Here is a 17,668-nt window from a genome sequence, read left to right as displayed (position 1 = left end):
GGTAAGGTCAGACTCCCCGAGCTGGGAAAACACCGATGCCTGCCAAGGATTTTTAACCTGTGAAGACTCCAGCAGAAGTTCATTGAAAAATTAGACCAAGGGCCTGTGGAGATGGTGAGCGGTTAAAGGGCCTGCTGAAAAAGCATGAGTGAGGACTGGAGTTCAGAGTTCCCAGGAGCCCACATAAATGCTAGGTGTGTGTGACAGCCGGCCTGCAGCTCCCGCGAAGGAAGGAATGTGGACACTGGATTCCCAGAGCGAGCTGGCTGGCAAGACCGGCCACATTGGCAAGCTCTGGTTTGACTGTGAGATCCTGCCTCAGGGAGTAAGGGAAGAGTGACGAAGGATGACTCCTAACATCAACCTTGTGCCTCCACGTGCATGAGTGTGCAAAACCACGAGTACACACACATACCACACACACACACACACACACACACACACACACACACACACACACGCACTAGAAAGGGGGCAGGGGAAGAAAACTTCGAGCAAGAAGTGTTTCCACAGCCATAGGTGAACTTTCCATGATTTTAATATCAATGTACTTTGAAGAAAGTAACTGGGGCAAGAAATACCTTGGGAGTTAATTGCATTACACACATCTTCGTGGGAAAAAAAAATACTTAAAAACTGAAAAAGTAAAGTAGCTGAAGAGCTAACAGTGGTCTTCAGTAAAGTACCCGAAGCTGTGGAACTAAGGCAAAACCAAGGCACAAAAAAGAATAAAAAGTCATGTCCTGGAGTTAAAGGCAGCACCACTACAGTGGTTTGTGTGGCACTGGGGTTCGAACCCAAGGCTTTGTGCACACTTCTACGGTCTCCTTCTCTCTGTCCGCATCTTTCCTGCACTTTCACATCCTCCAGACTTCCTTCTTTGTTCTTGGTGGCACCTGCAGCACACCTGGATATCTCTCTGTGCCTTGGCACAAGGCACACCACATTAAACACCTCAGACAGAGACTCCAGACCTCATGGAAACACTTTTCCGTGGATGGGGCAGACTGCTCAATCTGGAAGCTCACTCCTAGGCCTGGCTTTTTTTTTTTTAAGTTTTTTTTCTTTTCATTTTACATACCAACCACAGTTCCGCCTCCCTCTCCTCCTCCTGCTCACCTCCCACCTTCCCCCCACCCCACCCTCCATCCACTCCTCAGAGAGGGTAAGGCCTCCTATGGGGAGTCAACAAAATCTGGCATATCAAGTTGAGGCAGGACCAAGCTTGTCGCCCTGTATTGAGGCTGAGCAAGGTATCCCCCCATATGGAATGGGCTCCAAAAAGCCAGTTCATGCACTAGGGATAAATCGTGGTCCCCCCTGCCAGAGGCCCCACAAACTGCCCAAACCACACAACTGTCACCCACATTCAGAGGGCCTAGTTCAGTCCACGCAGGTTCCCCAGCTGTCGGTCCAGAGTCAATGAGCTCCAACTAGCTCAGATCAGTTGTCTCTGTGGGTTTCCCCATCGTGATCTTGACCCCTTTGCTCATATAATCTCTCCTCCCTCTCTTCGATTGGACTCTGGGAGCTCCACCCAGTGCTTAGCTGTGGATCTCTGCCATCTGTTTCCATCAGTCACTGGATGAAAGTTCTATGATAACAGTTAGGGTAGTCATCGATCTGATTACAGGAGAAGGCCAGTTCAGGCATCCTCTCCACTATTGCCTGGAGTCTTAGCTGGGGTCATCCTTGTGGATTCCTGGGAATTTCCCTAGCACCAGGTTTTTCCCTAACCCCATAATGGCTCACTCTATCAAGGTATCTCTTTCCTTGCTCTCCTTCTCTGTCCCTCCCCCAACTTGACCATCCCATTCCCTCATATTCTCTTGCCCCCTCCCCTTATCACCCTCCAACCACAGGGCTCCCAATTTACTCAGAGATTTTATCTATTTCTCCTTCCTAGGGGGATCCATGTATGCCTCTCTTAGGGTCCTTCTTGTTACCCAGCTTCTTTGGGCTTGTGAATTGTAGCCTGGTTATCCTTTGTTTATGTCTAATACCCACTTATAAGTAAGTACATACCATGTTTGTCTTTCTGGGACTGGGTTACTTCACTCAGGATGGTTTAAATTGGAAATCAATCCACCTCATGATCCAGCAATACCACTCTTGGGCATATACCCAAAGGATGCACATTCATACCACAAGGACATTTGCTCAACTATGTTCATAGCAGCATCATTCATAATAGCCAGAACTTGAAAACAACCTAGATGGCCCTCAACTGAAGAATGGATAAAGAAAATGTGGTACTTTTACACAATGGAGTACCACTCAGCTGTTAAAAAAATGACATCATGAAATTTGCAGGCAAGTGGATGGAACTAGGCCTGGCCTTTTTAGAACAGGCTCCTGCTAGGCTTATGAGTCCAAGTAAAATCACAGGCCACCCACAGAAGCCGATGACCACATTTTTCTCATTGTCTCTGCTTTCCAGAGGAAGATGACCTTCTGTGTCATCCAGTGCTGTCTTTCTCGAGTGACTCACCAGCCTTTTAGACCTGTACTTTGCTGTTTGAGTCAGACCTGCTTCTTCAACTGTTTCTGCTGCCTTTTCCTGGGGCATCTGGGACACAGTCTGCTCTCTACCTCAACTTCTTCCTGGCACCAGTGAAGACAATTTGGGGGCTGCTACTCCATAATTTAGGCCACTCATATTGACCTCATGAGTGACTACCACTCCGGACCCACAGCTAGCCAGGACAAAGAAGACAAGCTGCCTCAACTCTACCACTGAGCTACATTCTTACCTAAAAAGCTACCCTGCCAGAGTCTCCTGTGTTGAGAAGCCATAGAGTCCAATGTCCTCGGTTGTCTCTGCCTCTCCACAGCTTTCACCATTACCAACCAAGGCATACTGGGCTGAGGGTCAACTCTAATCCAAGCTCTTACTGACTTCTCTCCAGTAACCAAGTCGTTCTGTCATGCTGGGCTGCTGCTCTGATTTCACTGGCTTTCTTTTCTTTTTTTTTTTTTTAGACAGGGTCTCATATATCCCAGGCTACCCTGGAATTCACTATGTAGCCAAGGATAACCATAAGCTTCTGATCCTGTCTCTACTTCTCAAATACTGGGATTATAGGTATACATAACTACACTCAGTTTATGCAGTGCTGGGGATCGAACCCACAACTCCTCGCATGCTAGGCAAGAACTCTGCCAACTGAACTGCATCCCAGCCCCTCTCACTGGATTTTAATGCCACCCAAACCAAGGCCAAGTTTGCCCGGTTATTTTAAACACTGGATAGTAGGTGACCAAGCATTCTATAGGGAGCCAGACCTTCACTGAAGACAGCTCTGCTATCCCCGTTCCCCGTGACGTCATCTTCTTTCCCTTGCCCCATTGCATTGCTAGGATGCCAGTACGCCTGATGGCCAGCCTGCTCCATGGAGACGCTGACTTTCTTGAGGTGCATCTGGGGATGCCTGTGTTGTCTTTCCCCTCTTGCAGACTGTGGGCTCTGCAGACCTTCCTGGAGTCACTTCTGTTCTCAAAGGGAGAAGAGCTTTCAATCGATAGCATGCACTATGACCTTCTTGTGAATTACTAAATGTGTGATAGTCCCTACTTTCTAGGATGAAAACTCTCACACAAAATTGATTTTTCCCCTTGCAAGAGGCAGGTCTTTCTTGGTTCTTGACAACTGTCATTTGTCAGATTTAGAAAATAAAACTATAGAAAATCCACTAGTACTTGAATTTAGGGGAACAGTAGCTATTTTTTTTTAAATCTGTAATTCAGCTGTACCTAGGCATTCTATATTTTGTTTGGCTCTAGCCAAATGTGACTGGAGTCCATATGCACTAACCAACTTAGATTCCTTGGTACTGGACATAGACTTCTGTCCAGTGGACATGATGCCACATGCTTGGAATACTAGCATTTGGGAGGTGAATGTGGGTGGATCAGGAATTTGGAGCAGCAGCATCTACATAGCAAGTTACATAGATACATACATGCAATCTGTATACATGATCAACAGACAAGCCATCCTAGGTTATATGAGACCCTGTCTCAACAGACTAACAAAAAAAAAAAAAACCTGTTCATCTGTCCACAGGTTTGGAGTGGCTAACAGACGTATGCACAGCAATGTCTCGCCTAGTAGTGTTATAGACTAAGGAAGACAAATTAGGACTTTTCTTGGGGATGACATGTTATAAAGAAGAGTGAGTTCTGCCAAGCCAAGTTATCACAAGAACAAAAAACTTTCCCACATTTTTACTTAATTATCATTCCTAGAATCACATCACGGAACAGTTCTGGCTTATTTAAACTTTTATATCCACCATGGCTGACTGCAATAGCTTTTCTTGTTGTTAACTTCACTACATCTGGAGTTAACTAAAACCCAAGTGGTTGGGTACATCTGTGAAGGGGTTTTCCTTAATGAAATCATTGATTTCAAGTGGAAAGATCCACTTTCAATCTGGATCTTTTGAGGTGGGAGGATCCACCTTTCATCTGGGCCACACCTCCTGGTGACAGGCTATAGAAGGAACACAGAAGAAGGGAGCTTGCTCATTGCCTGCTCGATCTCACTGGCAACTCCATTCCTTTAGGAGCATTAGTGCTACTCCTTCAGGATTCCAGCATGTACTAAAGACCAGCTGAGACAGCCAAACTCTTGTATTGAACAACTATTGGATTCTCAGACCTTCTGTTAGTAGACAGCCATTGTTGGACTAGCTGGGCCACAGCCTGTAAGCCATTCTGATAAATCGTGTGTGTGTGTGTGTGTGTGTGTGTGTGTGTGTGTGTGTGTGTGTGTGTGTATACATATATGAGTTCTGTTCCGCAAGAGAACCCTGGCTGACACACTGACATAGCAATCACTCACACAGAAAAGATTCAAACACTTCTCACATGATGTCAGAGCTGAGAAAATGCTCTAGCCATTCCCATCCACCTGGCAGGACAATCCTGGCCTAGCAGCATCAAAAACATATGGACACCCAAAAGGGGTAAGAAACAGTGGGGGAGACATTTGCTTACAGACGTGGTCAAAACCCGTATTCTGGGGTCCACTGTTCTAGTGTATATTACATTGCATAAAAATGAAGCAATGATATCATTCTTTTAAAAAATATATATTGTTCTTGAGACTGAAAAGATGACTCAGCAGTTAAGGGCGTTTGCTGCTCTTCCAGAGGACCCAGGTTTGGTTCCCAGCTCCCACATCCAGCAGCTCATAAAGCACCTACAACTCCAGTTCCAGGGGGTTTGGCCCCTTCTTCTGTGCTCTGTGGGCACCTGCACACATGTGGCACACAATAATTCATGAAGGCATACATATACTCATAAAATAAAATAAAAGTTTTTTTAATTGACAGTATCATATATAAATAGTAAATTTCAGCCATGTTCTTCCCACCCTCCTTTCTCAACTCCCTTCCTTTTCCACTGGAATCCTTCTTCTCAACAAGACCCCCCATGCACTACACACACACACACACACACACACACACACACACTACACATACACACACAACACACACTCACACACACATTATACACACACACTACACTCACACACACGACACACCACACACACACACACACATACTTTCATGTCTTCTTTTTGTGGGTGGCCCACTGAGTCTGAGTTTCTTGCCTGAGATGGGAGGGAGGTAATTTACTGGAGCATGAACAACCTGTCAATGTCTACACCACCAGTGAAAACACCACCAACAGTAACTCAAGTCAATAGTGCCTCAAGGAAGGGCAGGACTCACAGACACCTCCCCGACTCATGATGAACATTTTTGAGATGCTTCCAACCTTCTGAACTGAGTGACAGATAAGAGCTCTGAAGTGGAGAGTGAGACAAGCTGGCCACCAGAAGGATACGTTTTCATTTGTGCATCAGAACCCACAGCTACTCAGAAGGGGGATGGGGGAGTTATTCACCTCTTCTACCTTTCCTCTATAGGAGCCAGCAGCCTCCCTCTCTCATCAGACTGAAGGGGTGTTTGAGTCTCCCTTCCCCGGCTCCCCCCCCCCTGCGTCTTCTTCTCTCCTGCCTGGTAAATCTAAACTGGTCTTACCTCTTGTCCTCTTTTAGAGTTATCAAACTCAAACAGGGCCAGAGCTCTTGCTCTTTTCCTGCCCCCAAAGATAGCTGTACCTGTGTCATGTACCAGAGTGCGGACTTGCAGGGAACTCGAAGGGACCAGAGCCACTGCCTTCACGCCTCCTAGGAACTCTGAGTTTTAGCCTAACAGATTGTCCCCCTCTCAACTGATTCAACATGAATATGAGGCTGGGTGTGGTGGTGCACACCTTTAATCCCAGTTCTCAAGAGGGAGAGGCAGATGGATCACTGTGAGCTCCAGGCCAGCCTGGTCTACACAGTGAGTCCAGGCCAGCCTGGTCTACAGAGTGAGTCCAGGCCAGCTAGGACTCTCTCTCCAGTTTGCCTTTCCAGCATTCTATACCATTGGTAACTTTTTGGTAGGACTTGCTAATGAGATCCTGAAATTGGATTTGATTTTCTTGGAAATTCATTTGATTTTAAACAGGGCACTAGTAAGAGCTTCTTTTCTTTGTGCTTTATTTGCCAATATTCTTAAATAAGTTTATCTTTAAAGTGGACTTTATATTACTCTTATTTATAGAAAAATAATAGGACATATTATTTTCTCACCATAATCAGACAGCCATGAGGCACATCCTTCAGATAGATTTAAATGTAATTGTAAAGTGACCAGCCAAGTACTGTCTAAAAACACCCTTTCTCACCACCTGTTGATGACCACACTTCAGGACACACTGACTTAGATATTCCCTGGCCTCTGTTTTTGCCTCCATTCCTTTGATCCATAGTACAGCAGCCAAGAAAAGAAAACACCAAAGGAAAGAGATGTGCTGTCTTAGAGTATTTGAAGAGCTTCCAAGTGAAAGGAGGAGGGGAATATTCAATAAATGCCTACCATGTGCCAAGCATCATGATGGATGGCTAAAATACATTATTTGGTCCAAACACCACAATAGACCAGGCAGTAGAGTTCCGGCCTTCACCTTAAAGATTGAGAAAGGGTTCTAAATTGCAACTTAAGTGAAGTCAAATCCAATATTTCTATTCACTTGTCTAAACTGTGCAGCCCATCAGGGAAAGATTTATTCTTCATTGTTTTAGAAAGCAGACGGAAGACGAAATGTTACGTTAAGTGTATTTCAGCTCAACAGAACTGTCCTTGGAAGCAGGCTGCCTTGGGAAGCAGGAAGCTTCCTTTCTTCTGGTTGTGCAGAGACCACAGCTGGAGACCACCTAGACTGGAAGCCACAGAGGCTGTCTCCCCAATTGGGAGGTGGGTAAGGGGCCCCCAAGACCTTCTGCATCCAACACTCCATGACTCCAGCCTCCATGGCTCCTTTTGCTAATACCTTCTTTCCAAAGAAGAAGTCAGTCACTGACTTGTTTGAATGTCAGCGGGGTATTAAACACTACTTTGGGACACCCCAGTCTTTCTGCAGCCTTTAAAAGAGGGGGGTTCACATGAAAGACAGACAGGAGGCATCAAAACAATGATTTCCAGATGGCCCTGACTAGTTGAATTATTTGAAAAAACATGTCACTGGACCGCTGACAAGCTTCTGGAGACCAGGAAAATTCATTCCATAAGTCTATCCTCACCACCTTGGATAGGGATGAAACAGCCTCCCAGCTAAGAAATATGTTGAAACGTGATTTGAGTATCAGCAAAAGACTCTAAAATTATTCTTCTCCTTTGTCAATAGATACTACCACTGACTGCAGGACAGCGCGTGGATGATGCTTTACCAAGTCCTTCAGCATCTTTTTTACCTCTTTAGCAATGGACTTTGGCCAGAGAAGTCCTGGTAGGTAATACAGAAAAGGGACACAAAGATAGGAAAGACTCTCATATTGCTTCTGTTTCATAAGGTGATCAAGTGTGCCCTTTCAAAGCACACTTGCCCATTCAAAATTACAACTTAGTCCTTTAAAGCCTACTTTTTAAAATATGCATTTTTAATGTGTACAGATATTTTTGCCTGCATGTATTCTGCATACCACATGCAGGCCTAGTGCCTGCAGAGGCCAGAAGAGCACATCAGATCCCCTGGAGCTGGAGTTACAGGTAGTTGTGAGCCAGCATGGAGGTGCTAGGAATCAAACCAGGTGCTCTGGAAGAGCGGCAAGTACTCTTAACTGCTGAGCCATCTCTCCAGTCACTGAAGCTGACTGTTTATGTGAGCTGCATACACACATGCATGAGCATCCAAGCGGGCCCCCAGGACAGGCACATGCCATGGGGGTGATTCTGTAAATCACCACTCCTTTGGAGTAAGTCTTCATTAACAATTACATAAATTACATAATTCATTAATAATTGCATAAATAAACATCCAGAGAGACCTGGAAGGCCGCAATTTCACTCTCTGCTGCTCTGAAAGCCAAACCACTTGAGATCCTCCCACCATCTCACTGAGGGGCCCAATGAATACAACAAAAATGGGCTCAGAATTCTCTGGAAAAAGCCAATGCATACTCAGCCTTCTCCTCTGCATCTCTTGTCTCTTAGGCGAAGCACAAGCTTTCAAAAGGCAGCTTTCATGAGAGGACAGGATATGACCTTCCTTCTTTTCTCATAGTCTCTGGGCACCCTCCCCCATCACCTCTCTAATTTAGAGATTCAAGCTGTGGGCCTCCAACATTACACTGGAGTGTGCTTGGAAATACATACTTAATGCCATCCATTCAGATATCTGTCACACAACAACAAAACGTGATCAAATTAACAGTTTACAAGTATAGATTAATATCATTTCAGAACACTATGCAACTTCAGGTTCAAAGCACAGAGATGCCCCAAGCTCCAGGGTGGCCACTCAGACGCCATTTGGATAAATGTGAATTCATTTTCCTTTAACTCAAGGTGACCGCCACCAATCCGCCCCCCCCCACACACACACACCTTGTTTTGTTTTTAATGAATATAGTCATTGACTTTGCCTGCCAAAGATAATGACACCCAAATATGAACATCCTAGAGTTAAGGACCCTTTCCCCCATAAATTCCTGCTGAGGCTGGCATGACGATCACAGTACTGTGTTCCTCATGAAATACTCTTAAACGATTTGTACATACTAGGTGCTATGTACAAAGTCAAGATGCAAAGAAGGTTTTAAATTGTGGCCGTGTGAGGGAGATATTTGAATGGGATGTGTCCCCACAGGCTTGAGGATTAGAACTCTTGGTCCAGCTGGCGCTGTTTACGAAGCTTATTGGATGTAGAGCCTTGCTGAAGGAAGTACATCAAATATGATGTTGTATAGCCTCACCCTGTTTCTTATTTTCTCTCTCTGCTTCCTGTGTGTGGATAAAATGAGATGTGTTCTTCTAGACTGCCAGGCCAGCCTCAGCTTCCTGCCTGCATGTCTTCCCCACCAGGGCAGACTGATTGCCCCTGGAACTGTAAGTCAAAATAAACCTTTCTTCTTGAGGCTGCTTTTTGTCAGGGTATTCTATCACAGCAACAGAAACCCAGCAAATACAGGAAGCAGTGGTTATAAACTGTAGTTCTGCTGAGCTTTTGTCTCTCTTTTCAGGGAAGCATAGGCTTCATCCTTGAGCAAGGCCCAGTGAGCCAATGGTAGATGCTACTGGCTGCTGTTCCAAGAGGCATGAAACTTTCCTGGGCTGAAGCAGGTTTTCAACACAGATCCAAGCAGATTTCTTGCTATTTAAAATTCTCATACTGGTTACCCAGAGTAGGAGGAAAAGAAAGGAAATATATATCTAAGGAAGACAAAAGGGACATGAAACACAATACATTGTCATATGAGTCTGTCAGTGAGCCAGCAAAGTTACCAGAACAGGAATTCTCATCAGACTGATTGACTCTCCAATTCTTTGTACTGATTCATGCCCTGGTTCTTGGGTCTCCATCAAAGCCTTGGCGAGTGATAGTGGAACCAGCCTGTGAGGTAGGATGCTGCTCAAGCTAGTCTTCACACTGCCAGGAAGTCATGTCTACTTGCTGGTTGTGAATTTGTTTCCTTGATCTCTTGTACCCTGTTGCCAAAAGCTGACTTAAGGCAACAAGACATCTGTCCCAACAGTTCTGGAGCCTTCACATCCAAAACTTCAAGGTCTACCAGGCTGCTTCCTTCAGAGGTTCTGAGGGAGAACCTGCTGGAAGCCTTCCTCCTTCCTTTTGAGAGCTAATAGAAAGATGTGGCATCCATTGGCATTCTGCTCTCGGCTTCCACCCCATCTTCTCTGCATCTCTCTCCTTTTTATAAGGATGGCTGTTGCTGAATTAGGGAAATCTAGAATGATCTCAATTTAAGATCCTTAACTGCATCTACAAAGGTCCGTTTTTCCAAGTAAGATCACATTTACATGTACTGACTGCGAGGACCAGCATATGTCTTTTGGAGGGCCACCTCTCAGACCAATACACTTTGTGGGTGAAGAGTTTACTTTTTAACTGTCCCATCCTAGTGAGATGTGTTTTTCTCTTTGGCATTAGGCATCTATGGGCTAACAGAGCCCCGGTCTCCTTGCTGTATTTGCTGACTCCTGCCATCCATCATTTTAGGCTTTTTGGCTCATTCCTTCTGTTCACGCCTTTGCCCAGGATCGTTTCTGACAGCTCTTGAATAGAGGACAGAGGTTCCACTTGACAAGAGGTAGAAATGGATGATACTGATGGAGAAACATTCCCTAGCCACAAGCAGTAGCTCTGGTGATCAATCAGATGATCAAGTCACCCAGTGGGCACAAAGGCCAAAGCAGCAAGAATGGGATGGTAGCACTCTTGTGCAAGTCACACGGGAGGCAGTAGGAAACCTGAGAGGTGAAGCACGTGTCAGCCCTGGGCTGGGTCTCACAGGGGTCCTAAAGAGATCCTCTTGAGAATCACGCTCAGTGCCAAAAATCAGGACCAGAAATTAGGACAACAAAACAGACATGTGTAGCATGAATCTTAAAGAGTCTTCTTAATGAAAATAAACTGGAGCCAGTTATTGGGGTGAATGCTGGAAGATCAGAGAAGCAGAACAAGCCACAGCTTCCTCACCTTACCAGTTCCTCAGCTGATCCTGTTTCCTCAGAATGGAAGCTTCTGAGTCCTCATCCAGAATGAATCTCAGCTGAACTGCTGCTCAAAAGCCTAAAAGCTTAACCAGGCAAAAGCTTCTAGTTTCTGGTCTTCATGCCTTATATACCTTTCTGCTTTCTGCCATCACTTCCTGGGATTAAAGGCATGAGTCACCACGCCTGGCGGTTTCCAGTGTGGCTTTAAACTCACACAGATCCATATGGATCTCTGCCTCCCAAGTGATAGGATTAAAGGTGTGTGTGCCACCATTTCCTGGCCTCTATATCTAGTAGCTGTTCTGTTCTCTGAGTTTATTAGGGTGCACAATATTTTGGGGAACACAATACCACCACAGACATGTAGCACCCTGGGATGGACTGTTTCCTCACCTTGGTCAGGTTCTCTTTGTGCCACAGTAATCCTGCTGGAGGGAGGCAACTGCAAGGCAGAAGCCAGTCAAGGCCTCCCAGCTCAGCCCCTCCACAGGCTCAAGTACCCACCATGGGTGACCTTGTTCCGCCTAACCTGCCCTGCTTCATTTCCCTTGCCTTCTAGATCTGTCTTTGGCAGGTACAGTTCAGTCTTCTGCCTTCTCCTGTCCACCCTCCTGGCTTCGTCTTGTGTCACACCGTCCCTGACTTTGCCCTAAGCATGGGATTCAAATGATGCACACTGGCAACCCGAGAGGAAGCCTTCCTGCACCACTGAAGTAGGAAGCGGGCAGAACCCTTGGCGACTTTATGTTTGGCCCTCACATTACCAGTTGAAATGCATGAGAATAGATGTTCAGAGGCTTTCTAAGAATGCTCATGTGCACAAAGGCTGGTCTGGACTGGCTTCAGAAAGCCAACCTAAATTCCATTCCGGGAATTGAATGGTCTCACAAAGTCTTCAGCTGCTAAATAAAAAAAATCCCAGTGACTGATAATAAAGGCTTGACGGTGCACATGTCTTTACAGTGTTTATACTTAGCAAACATTTTCCACTCTGAGATGAGTTCCTGCCAAGAATATCACATTCCAATACATTTTGCCATACGATGCTTGATGCTTGTTTTCTTGTTCCCCCAATCATCGTGGCCGTAGAATGTGGAGTTTATGATGGAAACATGAGGAATGAATTCAATATTTTGTCTTCAGTCTGTCTCCAGATTAAGGATATTTATTGAAGGCCTACTGTCTGTAGTAAATTCAGTCAGACTAACAGAAAACAGACCATAACCTTATGGCATGAGATGGAGGTTTTTTTTGAATGGGGAAGAGACATAGGCAGAGAGGAGAGCAGTGTTAGATTTCGGCAGCTGGTGCCTTCCTGAAGTCTGGTCACCTAGACAACAGGAAGTGGCTGGAGGCTCTTGTACAGGGAAGCTGGTGATGCTTTATGTAGTAACCTGGCAGCGAAGCTCACAACAGTTTAAAGGAGGAAGACAACGTTGTCAGGAGAGGGTGGGACCTTCCTAGCTGCAACTAATGGACAATTAGATGGCATAGCAAGGAAGATGGAGACGAGCCACAGAGATCCAACCAGAAGGACACAGGGCTTGCCTTGGGTTTAAGTCCTCATCCCCATGAGGCTACTTCCTCAGCATCTAAGTCCCTAAGTTATTCTGAGGGATAAATGAGATCATGGATGGCACAAGGCAATCACTGAGTAGATGGCTTGCAGTATCTGAAGAGCTGGAGACGGGGATGCAGGTCCCCCTGATGTACCAACTGCATCAAACAGGATTCTTTATTGCAGAGAAACTTATGGAAGAAGGGGGATTGAGTGGAAGGATATTAGTTGCCTCACACAACCACCAGGAAAGCTGAAGAACCACATTAGGAAGACAGACAGGAGCTGCTAGGTGCCTCAGCAGCCTTTGATCACAACCCAAAGCGTGTTCAGAGTGAGATCTGCTGCTGGGCACAGAGGGCCAGGCCGTGTGTCATGCCCATTGTCTGACTACAGACACAGATGCTGTCCCTGAAAACACTGTCCAAGGCCACAGCTCATCTGCCATTAGAATGCTGTCCATACTTCTTTGCCCATAGCACCTGCCTCTAGGTCTGGGGTAGGTTGTCCAAGCCTAGATAGAGATCCACATCTCCAATCGAGCTGTAAGCAGATACCCAGTGTTTTCAATTTTCCAAATGAAAAACTCTCTAGCCAGTTTATGCTATAACAAGACATCAAGTCTGGGTAGTTTATAAGTAACAGCATATCTCATAGTTCTGGAGAGTGAAGTCCAAAATCAATGCTCTGGTACTTTGTGGGTGGTAAAGGCCTTCTTTTCTGTTTTGCTTTTGATTTTCAAGACATGTTATTATGTAGTCCAGGCTTGCCTTGAACTTGATACATAGTAAAGGTTGGTCCTGTGTTGTGGGATATTTGATCACACTGTGTGAAAATATCTCTGTTTTACCTCACTTGCCTAAGGCATCTTGTGATTGGCTTAATAAAGAGCTGAGTGGTCAATAGCTAGGCAGGAGAAGATAGGAGGGACTTCCAGGGAGAGAGAGGAAGTGGGGTGGGGGGAATCTGAGAGGTGGGGGATTTGCCAGATAGCTGTGGAGGAAGTCAGACATAAGGTACTGAGGAGAGGCAAAGAACCACATGGCAGAATGGAGATTAATATAAATGTGTCAATTTAAGTTTTAAGAACTAGTTGGGAACAAGCCTAAGCTAAGGCCAAGCTTTCATAATTAATAATAAGTCTCCATGTCATTATTCAGGAGCTAGAAGTCCAAAGAAAGTCTGACCAGAGCCATGAACTCCTGATTCTTCTGCCTCCACCTCCCAAATACTGGGATTACACATACGCATCAACATGCCCGGTGAGTCTTCCTGTAAAATCCTTACATGGCAAACAGGCAAGAAGAAGCCCAAGTACTACCCATCCCCCACAGGAGCACTAACCTTAATAGTTTAACCACTGTCCACCTTCTCAGCACGATCGCACTGACGGATCACAGGGATTCACAGGGTCACCTTCAGCCCATGGCAGAGGACAAAGCTGTATTCCACCAAGATGAACAGAGAGTTTTCCCAGTTTGGAAATGGATTCAAAGGTCAGACAGAAACACGACAAAACTCCAATCGGGTTACTGACTAGTAAGGGAGGCCATGTGGTGAGAAGGGGGAGAAATGGTTATTTAAATGCTGGATACTGTAGCACACACCTGTAAGACAGTCTGGAGAAGCTGAGGCAGGAGGATCATGAGTTTGAGGCCAACTTAGATGACATATCAAGATCCTGACTGGAAAAATAAAAAGAAAGGAAAAAAAGAAAGGAGAAGGCTAGGAATGATGAAATAGGAAGTCCAAGGTCACAGTTCGACTTTCAAAACCTCAAGAAAACAAACTGATTTTAACAGCCTTATTAAGACATAATTTACACACCACAAAGTTCACCTATGTAGGTTTTACTATCCAATAGTTTTTAGCATAGTTGAAGTATTGTGTAACTGCCATCCACTGAGGGACACTTGTCCTGGATCTGCTTCTTACTATTTAGATAAGGTTGTTATAAATATCCATAGACTGTTTGGGGGTGCAGGCGTTTTCATTTCCCTTGAAGAGAGATGCAGTAATAGACTCACTAGGCTCTTAGGTCACTCTGGTTTATTATTTGTGAGCAACTGCCAAACGGTTTTTCAAAGTGGCTGTACCATTCATTTTACATTTTCAGTAAGGTAAGACTCTGCTCCAGTTTCTCCACATCCTTACCAACATCTGTTCTTGTCTGTAGTTTTGAGTTAGCCATTTTAATCTGCAAGAGTAATAAACTGGTTTTGGGGTTTTTTTTCTTTTCTTTATTTTTTAATTACACTCATGATATTCATTAATTACACTCATGACATTAATTACGTTTGTGGTATTCATTGATTACATTTTCAGTATTCATTCAATAACTATATTTATGATATTCATTAATTACATTCATGATATTATGTCCTGATACAACTGTCCGTTTGTGGGGCTTTTCCATCACACAAAACAGAAACTCTGTACTTAGGGAATCATTGCTCTATATTCCTTTCTTCTCCATCTTGAGATAACATCTAATCTTTCTGTCTCTATGAATTTGTATATTCTATATATTTCATGTAATACAATTCTATAGTATTTGTCCTTTTTTAAATGTGAAAACATTTTATGTACAACTGCAGGAGAAATAATACACAGATAGCTTGAACATAAAAACAGGTTATAATTCAAGAGTCCAGGGTTATTTGAAACTGGAAAATATATTCTCTGTAGAAAATAGTAAAAATGATAACATTTCCCAATAATCCCTTTTAAGCCAAATAATAACTGAATTATACATATAAATATTGATTCTGGGATACAGAAGAAACCTATCTTCATCTGTTCAGAGAGGTATGTTTTACTTAAGTTGTGTAAGTGAGATTCCTATTCATTTTCCCCTTCACTGTTTGATTTACGGCAGACATTTTTCTATAGGCTAATCCATAACCTAAAAAGATTTTAGCCTCCCCTCCTGAAAGTACAGCCAGGATTTTCTTTCATCAGCTTGATACGGTACAAATTCTTATCTGAATAGTGAAATATTTCACTAAGGTTTGCCCAGTGATTGGGCAAAACCAAAACTTATTATAAGCCACAGCCATCCCAGGGTCCTCCCTCCTAGGTAGCCTCCCTGGATCTGTGGGTTGTAGTCTGATTGTCCTTTGCTTTATATCTAGTATCCACCCATGAGTGAGTACATACCATGTTTGTCCTTCTGAGTCTGGGTTACCTCACTCAGGATGATATTTTCTAGTTCCATCCATTTGCCTGCAAATTTCATGATGTCATTGAATAAACTGGTTTTTAAGTTTGACTGTGAGTACCCAAGAAAACCCAAGCTAAATACACCATTGTCATCAGCACCATCACTTTATCATCACAATCATCACCATCATCATCACCACCATCTCATTATCATCACCAACATTACCATCATCAGCACCATCACTTTATCATCACAATCATCACCATCATCGTCACCACCATCATCATCACTACCACCATCATTATCACTCTCATAGAGTCAAGTCATAAAAACCAAAACATAAAATGGTTTTTTGTTTTACTTAGAAATTAAAAAGGAGCCTTTTAAAAAGAAATTGTTAATTTCATCTTGGACAGAACTAAGGACTTCTTCTGGGAGAACATCAACCTTCCAAGCCTTTTAAGCATCTCTGTCTTGAGTGTGACTTAAATCTCTCCCTACAAGTCCCACCACTTGCCCTTGGCCCAGGTTTGCCTTCCTGATGAAAAGACAGGGGCGTGGGTTGGTTTATTCCTTCATTCCTTTCCTCCTGAAGTGGGACTCTGGGGTCAAGCAGAAAGACTGGGGATTTAGAATGATTCTGTTACTGTTCTTATGGACAATTCATTTGGTTCAGTCGCATTATGCAATAGGGACTGCTATCATATTCATTTGAAGAAGCAGGAGGGACTGAGAGTTTAAATAATTCAACTGAGAACAAGCAAAAGTCAGGTTCAAGCTTAAGTAGTTTGTCTTTCCTTTAAAAAAAATAATCTGTGCTCTTCCCTGGCACTCTATATTCAGAAAGGGACAAATATCACCTTACTAAACTAGGCAGTTTTCCCACGGAGAGGTATTTGGCTTCAATTGTTGGTTCCTTTTAGAATGTGTGACACAGCAATATTCTACCCCACTCAACATCCTCTGAAAGCCCTCAGCATGAGTCATGCAGAAACAGAGAGAAACTGTTACAAACGGAACCATGGATGGTGGTACAGCAAGGTGTGGGTGACACCATGACGCTTCGTGCTGAGTTGGGCAAGGTAATCCATGGAAGGACAGCAAGTTGAGAATTTTGCACCAGAGAAGAGAGTCTGCCTGAAAGTCAAGCCAGGTTCCGGAGAGTGATAAATATGGGGGGGGGGGGGTGGAACCTGGGATAGAAGCAACGGTATCCAAGATCATAGGTTTGCAGGTAGAAATAGAAAGTAGTGTGGGGGAACTAATATCAACTGAAGGAGAATATGTGGGAGGCAGTCAATGACGAAGGAGATTGCCCACTCATTTGATGGCCTACATGGTCACATACAACAGTCACAGGGTTAAGTTCTTTACAAACACATGACCTCATTAGGCTCCGGAAGTCCTTAAACATTCAGTTCTATGTGTTAGCACTGCAATTCTCCTGATGTGGTTAGAAAACTGGGCCAAGGGCCTGCAGCTGCCTAGTGTCGAGCATGATCTGATGCTCACAGCCATGCTCTCACACAGTTAACTCTCCTGGCTCTCAACAGGTGGGACTGGCCTCAGGGAAACGGGAGTGGGTTAAAGCAGGCCATTGGAGACCTGCTACGCAGGAATGGAGACAGAGCCTGTCAAGCAAGTGAGAGCTGAGTCCAGGTGAATGGAAGCTCAGGGGACTCTGGGTTTTTGTGGGTATATGTTGCCCTTGGGTCCTCTCAGGACAGAGGGACAGCGATGGAAAACCCCAACAGTGACCCAGCTGGAGAGTGTCACAGGTGTGGAATGAGACTATTTTTCCACATTCAACCAGATGTATGTCAATACTGCAAACCTTTATAAGAGAGAGTTCACAATCCAAGGGCATCTAATTTT

This window comes from Peromyscus eremicus, chromosome 2 (assembly GCF_949786415.1).
Source record: "Peromyscus eremicus chromosome 2, PerEre_H2_v1, whole genome shotgun sequence".
NCBI lineage: Eukaryota > Metazoa > Chordata > Mammalia > Rodentia > Cricetidae > Peromyscus > Peromyscus eremicus.
This window is presented reverse-complemented; position numbering follows the sequence as displayed.